The sequence below is a fragment of the Rhea americana genome, unplaced genomic scaffold (assembly GCF_003343005.1).
Source record: "Rhea americana isolate MKP2758 unplaced genomic scaffold, rheAme1 scaffold_554, whole genome shotgun sequence".
NCBI lineage: Eukaryota > Metazoa > Chordata > Aves > Rheiformes > Rheidae > Rhea > Rhea americana.
The window spans coordinates 55,109-60,987 of record NW_028186706.1 but is presented as its reverse complement, the minus strand read 5'-3'; the positions used below and the strand labels follow the sequence as shown (position 1 = coordinate 60,987).

The following is a 5,879-nucleotide window of genomic DNA, read 5'->3' as shown; positions in this document are numbered from 1 at the left end:
TCCATCCCGCCGTCCTTCCGTCCCTCCATCCATACCCTCTTCATCCTCCATCCTTGCCCTTCATCCCTCCATCCTTCCCCCTTCATCCCTCCATCCTTCATCCCTCCATCCACACCCTCTTCATCCTCCATCCTTCCCCCTTTATCCCTCCGTCCTTCCATCCCTCCGTCCTTCCATCCCGCTGTCCTTCCATCCCTCCATCCATACCCTCTTCATCCTCCATCCTTGCCCTTCATCCCTCCATCCTTCCCCCTTCATCCCTCTGTCTTTTCTCCTTCATCTCCATCCATCCTTCCTTCATCCCCATCCATCCCTCTTCATCCCTCCATCCCTCCCCCTTCACCCTCGGTCCATCCCCCTCCATCCTCTCTCCCTCCCTCCCAGCCAACACAGCACATTAATGGGGGTGGGGATGGGGGACGGTCCCCCTGCCCGGACGCCTGGGCCCCACCCCCCCGCCCACCCCGTGCCTCAGTTTCCCCCCGCTCTCCAGCCCCACGCAGGAGCCAGCAGCTACCTCCCTCCCCTGCTTACTCATCCTTTATTAAAGCAGCTCCGGACCGGCTGCTCGTTAATAATTCACGCTGCTAATTGCCTCCGCCGCGGGCCCGCCAAGGCGCCCGGCTCGCTGCACCCAGCCGCAGTCGGGGAGACGCTAGGGGCTTCCCCACCTTTCGCTCCGGCTCTGGCTGAGAACGGCCGCGCTCGGCACACCAAACATCCCGGCTTGGGGTGGGGAGGGACGGACGGACGGGGAAATGCGGCGCTTGTCTGTCCTGTCCCCCCCCCCAAAGCTGGGGGGGTGGAAGTGCTTGACCGGCTCGGCCTGCATTAATATTGCAGGCGGGCGCCTTCGTTAACGCGTCGGGGGGTTAATTACTGCCCGGAGGTGGTTGGGGGGGGGCAAAAAGAGAAGAAAAAGTGAAAAAAAGAAGAAAAATGTAAAAACTAGTAACTAAAAAAAAATTAATAATAATCCAAACGAGGCTGGGGAGCRGGGAGCGGGTGCCCGGCGGCGCCGTGGGGCCGGTGCCAAGGAAGGAGGGATGGAGGGAGGCGGAGGTGTGCAGCGGGGCGGCCCCGCGGGCACTGGCCGGCCGCCCGCCGTGCCGCCGGCTTCGCCCAGAGCTTCGCCGGGACCCGGCCGAGGCGCCCGCGAGTGCGGGTCCCCCCCCCCCAAACCACCTCTCACCACCCCCACCCCGGGGGGCCGCATGGCCCAACCATGGGGATCCAGGGCATGGAGCTGTGCGCTGTGGCCGTGGTCATCCTCCTCTTCATCGCCGTCCTCAAGCAGTTCGGCATCCTCGAGCCCATCTCCGTGGAAGGTAACTTTCCCCCCCCCTTTTCTCCCCCCCGTCGACCTTCCCTCGCTTTTTCCAGATTTTCCCCCCCTCCTCCCCRGAGCCAACCCAAGCCGGATGCCAGAGGGTTTCATGGTGAAGCCCGGAGGTTTGGGGGCGAGCTGGCGCCCCGCTTGCCCTTCGCCGGCTATTTTTAAAGCGTGTCCCGGCCGCGCGGGTCCCGACCTTCGCCTGGGGGCTGGTTCGAGCTCCGGCCTCCGGGTCRTCCCCTCAAATCCCTCTGAGATGGGATGGTGGGGACATCCGAGCCCACGTTGACCCCCAAACCCCCTGAGACAGGATGTCGGGGACGTCTGAGCCCAGGCTGACCTCCAACATCCCYCCCTATATGGGATGTTGGGGACCCCCAAGCCCTTTCTGGTCCCCCAAAATCTCTCCCAGATGGGATGCTGGGGACCTCCAAGCCCACACTGTCACCCCCAAGCCCCCCAAGATGGGATGCCAGGGACCTCCAAGCCCACATTGACCCCCAAAACCTGACAAAACAGGATGCCAGGGACCTCTGAGCCCAGGCTGACCCCCCAAATCCGCCCAAGATATGATGTCAAGGACCCTCAAGCCCATTCTGATCCCCTCAAATCCCTCCTAGATGGGATGCTGAAGACCTCTGAGCCCACGTTGACCCCCAAACCCCTCCTGGGCTGTGATGCCAGGGCTCTCTGAGCCCACACTGACCCCCAAACCCCCCTGAGACGGGATGCCGGAGCCCTCYGAGCCCACGCTGACCCCCGTTCCACCCCTGCAAAGCCAGCTCAGCGGGGGGCAGCGGGGTCAACCCCCCCATGGCGGGATAAAAACGATAAAACCACTCGGCCCAGAAATATCGCCACGTTACCACTTATTAATTACCTTCTGCGAGCCCCAGGCACACGCRGGGGGCAAATGGGCTCGGAGAGGCTCCTGCGGAGGTCGGAGCCTGCCCTGTTTGGGGGGTTCGGCTCAGCTGAAACATCACAGGGAGTCGGGCCGGGAACCCCAAAGCCGGCGCTTCATCTCCAGGCTGCTCCTCTCCCGCGGGAATTCCCAGCCGGAGGTGCAGAGGAGCTGGCTGGAAAAGCCGCCCGGCGCGGAGCCGGCGCTACGGGCATCAATTTTCTCGCTGGGAGAAACCATCAGCGAAGCGCTACTCCATCAGCTGGCGCAATTCAACCCGGAGCTCGTTGGCGAGGACGGCCGAGCCTGGAGCTCCGGGTCGAATTTCCTTTCGACCTGCTGCGGGCTCCGTGCCGTCGGCAGCCGGAGAGCCGCTTGATGCCCACCGCGAGGCTCCTGCCAGCTCTGCGTCGTGCCCGGCCGAAAGCTCTCGCGGCTTCCCGGCTGCCCTAGGGTCCTTGCGTCCCCTGTAAAGCCCCAATCCCGCCCCGCGGGGCTCTGYCTGCCCCTTAATTAAGTTCCCAGCTTGTTAACGACAGGCCACGATGAGGCCGGCGCAGCTCCTGCCCGGCCGCCAAGGGCTCCCGGCATGATGCCACCAGAGAAAGCCCGGATGGGGCAAATCGGGGAGCCTCGGGCCGGGAGTCCGGCCTGTTGCCCCGAGCCGCTGGCTGCCCCCGTGTCTCCGCAGACGGCAGCGGCTGCGGCGACGGCGATTTGGAGCTTTCAGCTGTCCGGCACCAGCCCGAGGGACTGGAGGAGCTGCAGGCACAAACCAAGTTCACCAAGAAGGAGCTGCAATCRCTCTACCGAGGCTTCAAGACCGTGAGTGTCCCCGCGGCCGCCCCGGGAGCCGGCGGCGGCTGCGGCGGGTGATTTCGGGGCCCAGCCGGGGCGGGGGGTAACGTGGCACTCGCTCCGCTCCCCAGGAATGCCCCAGCGGCCTCGTAGATGAGGAGACCTTCAAGCTCATTTACTCGCAGTTCTTCCCCCAGGGCGGTGAGTCGGGGAGCCCCCGAGGCCAGTGCGGGGCCGGGGAGAGGCGAGGGGAGACGCCCCGGCGCCTCACCCCTTCGCCGCCCGTGCCAAAACGCCCCCGAAACCCCGGCGGCCTCGGCGGCTTCAGCGGCTYGCGCCCCTCTCTGCCCTCGCAGACGCCACCACGTACGCTCACTTCTTGTTCAACGCCTTCGACGTGGACGGCAACGGGGCCATCTGCTTTCAGGTGAGGGCCAGGGCGGCCGCCGGCGAGCTCYCTCCGCGGGCTGAACTGCGCCGGGAGCGCCGTGCTGGAGTCCTTGAGCGGCAACCCGAAGGTTTCCAGCCCCACGGCTGCCCGGCCAGCCACTCCGCAGGGCTGTACACGCGCCCAGCGCGGTGATTCATCAGATATCGCTCCTCACCCTCGTGCGGTCGGGCTTCGAAACTTGGGCCGGGCTCCTCGGAGGCTCGCGAGACGCTTTGCGCAGCTCGGGCCGCCAGCCGCTGGAAACCCAAAAGAAGAAAAATCAAAAAAAGAAAAAATCGATTCCCGACTTTGCAATTTAATTTCTGCTGCTCAGCAGAAACTGCAGGAACTGCATTCACATGCCCGAGCGGCGAAACCTTCGCGCGAGGCTATTTATGTCCGCGGGGTTCGGCAAGTCGATAGGGCGCAGCTCACGCCAGCAGAGCAAGCGGGGAGCGGAGCTGCGCGGCGCCCGCTTCGGCTCTTTCTGTGAAAGGCTCCGTGAAAATCAGTGCAATTCGTTAACGGCGACAGCAAAAAGCCAGGCAGCCCCCGAGAAGGCGGTTTGGGGGGGGGGAACAGGCTGTAACTCTGCGGCAGCATGTTGGATCGCGGGGGGCTGGCGTTCGTTTTGTCTCGCGGCGATTAAAAATAGACAGGCGCGGGAATAGAAACGCGATCGATGGGAAAAAAAATCCCCCGAGCATCCCGCGATCGACCGTCGCCGTTTGGGAGGTCGAGACCCGGCGCGCCGGAGAGGGCAGGGACGACGGGGGGGGGGGAGGCGGCGGCAGCGCCCGCTGCGGCGGGGCGAGCGGGGACAAACGGCCGAGCCCAGGCGGGACGACGAACGTTGTTTGCGGGCTCCGGCGGGCGCCCGCGGGGTTCCTCTCGCAGGATTTCGTCGTCGGCCTCTCCGTCTTGCTCCGCGGGACGGTGCACGAGAAGCTGAACTGGGCTTTCAACCTCTACGACATTAACAGAGATGGCTACATCACGAAGGAGGTAGCGGCGCGGGGCGGCCGGGCCCGGGGCAGAGCCGGCAGCAGTCGCGGCGTGGAGGCGGCCCAGGACCCGGCTCTGGCGGCCGCTCAGGGCGGGAGGGGAAGCGCCAGGGAGGGGGGAGGAAGGTTTCTAGGAGGGTGGAGAAATGGAGGTGGTGGGGTGTGTGTGTGTGGGGGGGGTGTCGCCCGCTGCCTGGTCCCACCACCACCACCACCACCAGGAAATGCTGGAGATAGTGAAGTCCATCTATGACATGATGGGGCGCTGCACCTACCCCATCCTGAAGGACAACGCGCCCGCGGAGCACGTGGAGAAGTTCTTCCAGGTAGGTCCCTCCGGCCAGGGCAAGCAGCACGAGGATGAGGAGGGTCCCCTCCGTGCCCCGCTCCCGCGCGGAGGAGGAGGAGGAGGAGGAGCTGGTGGCGGTGGCGGTGGTGGTGGTGGTGGTGGAGACATCCTTGCCGAGCGCCCACTCGCCTCGCAGAAAATGGACAGGAACCGGGACGGCGTGGTGACGTTCGAGGAGTTCCTGGAGACGTGCCAGAAGGTGAGCAGCCCCCGGGGAGCGGGGTGGGGCAGCCTTCCTCGCCGGCGTCCTCCTCCTCCTCCTCCTCTCAGCCAGCCCCGCTCGGGGCCACTGCCATCCCGTTCGCCCCGCCGCGGCCGACGGGCCAGGGCCGCGCTTCCATCCCTCGCTCCCTCCTCTCCCAGGACGAGAACATCATGAGCTCCATGCAGATCTTCGAGAACGCCATCTAGCCGCCTGGGCCGCTCCTTCGGCGGCCCGAACAAACTTTATTTTATTTTTAAAAACTACAAAACAAGAGGTTGAACGGACGCAGAAAGCCGAGGATTGCTCCRGGCCGGGCCGGGCCAGGCCGGGCCGTGAGGGCTGCGCAACGCCCGCCGGCTCCCCCGGGCTGGGGCCGGGGCCGGCGAGGCGGGAGCGCGGCGGGGAGCGAAGGCGCCGCGAGGGCGATTTCTGCTTCTTTTTTCTTTTCCCCTCCCCCCTCGCGACGAGACGCCAGATATTTTATTAAAATAAACGCGGGGAAAGGGCAGGAGACGCGGTTTTGCCAACCGGGCGATGTGTTGGGGGCTCGGGACCTCCGGGGCCTGAGGAAAGCGGGGCGCTGCACGCCTTCGCCCGCCCCGCCGTCCCGGTGGCGGTATCATGGCGGCGGCGGTAGCCCCGGTGGCGGTATCATGGCGGCCACCGCCCGTATCCTAGCAACGCCCGCCCACCCGGTGGGCGTGGCCTAGCGCGCAGCCCCCGCCCCCGGCGTGGCCCCATTGGCCCGCTCGCGGAGGGGCGGGGACTCGGTGCCCGGGGCAGTCACGCGGGCGGCCGGAAGGGGAGTGACGCTGCAGGTGACGTACGGCGGGGGATCCCCCCGTGCGGACGGGGG

General features: G+C 65.9%; 1 protein-coding gene and 1 pseudogene across 2 annotated transcripts in view; both read left to right on the top strand.

Annotated features, from left to right (window-relative positions):
• The first annotated feature begins 1,225 nt into the window (after window positions 1-1,225).
• Window positions 1,226-5,373, top strand: LOC146587907 (calsenilin-like; annotated as a pseudogene). Its single transcript, XR_014897540.1, has 7 exons — window positions 1,226-1,358; window positions 2,929-3,236; window positions 3,392-3,462; window positions 4,363-4,470; window positions 4,691-4,795; window positions 4,955-5,017; window positions 5,182-5,373. The product of XR_014897540.1 is annotated as a calsenilin-like (transcript).
• Window positions 5,374-5,805: 432 nt separating this feature from the next.
• Window positions 5,806-5,879, top strand: part of LOC146587906 (oxaloacetate tautomerase FAHD2A, mitochondrial-like) — a 2,367-nt gene continuing 2,293 nt past the window's right edge. Inside the window, exon 1 of the mRNA XM_085318836.1 lies at window positions 5,806-5,841. The gene's annotated coding sequence lies outside the window, so the exon portion shown is untranslated. The remainder of the gene's footprint in view (window positions 5,842-5,879) is intronic.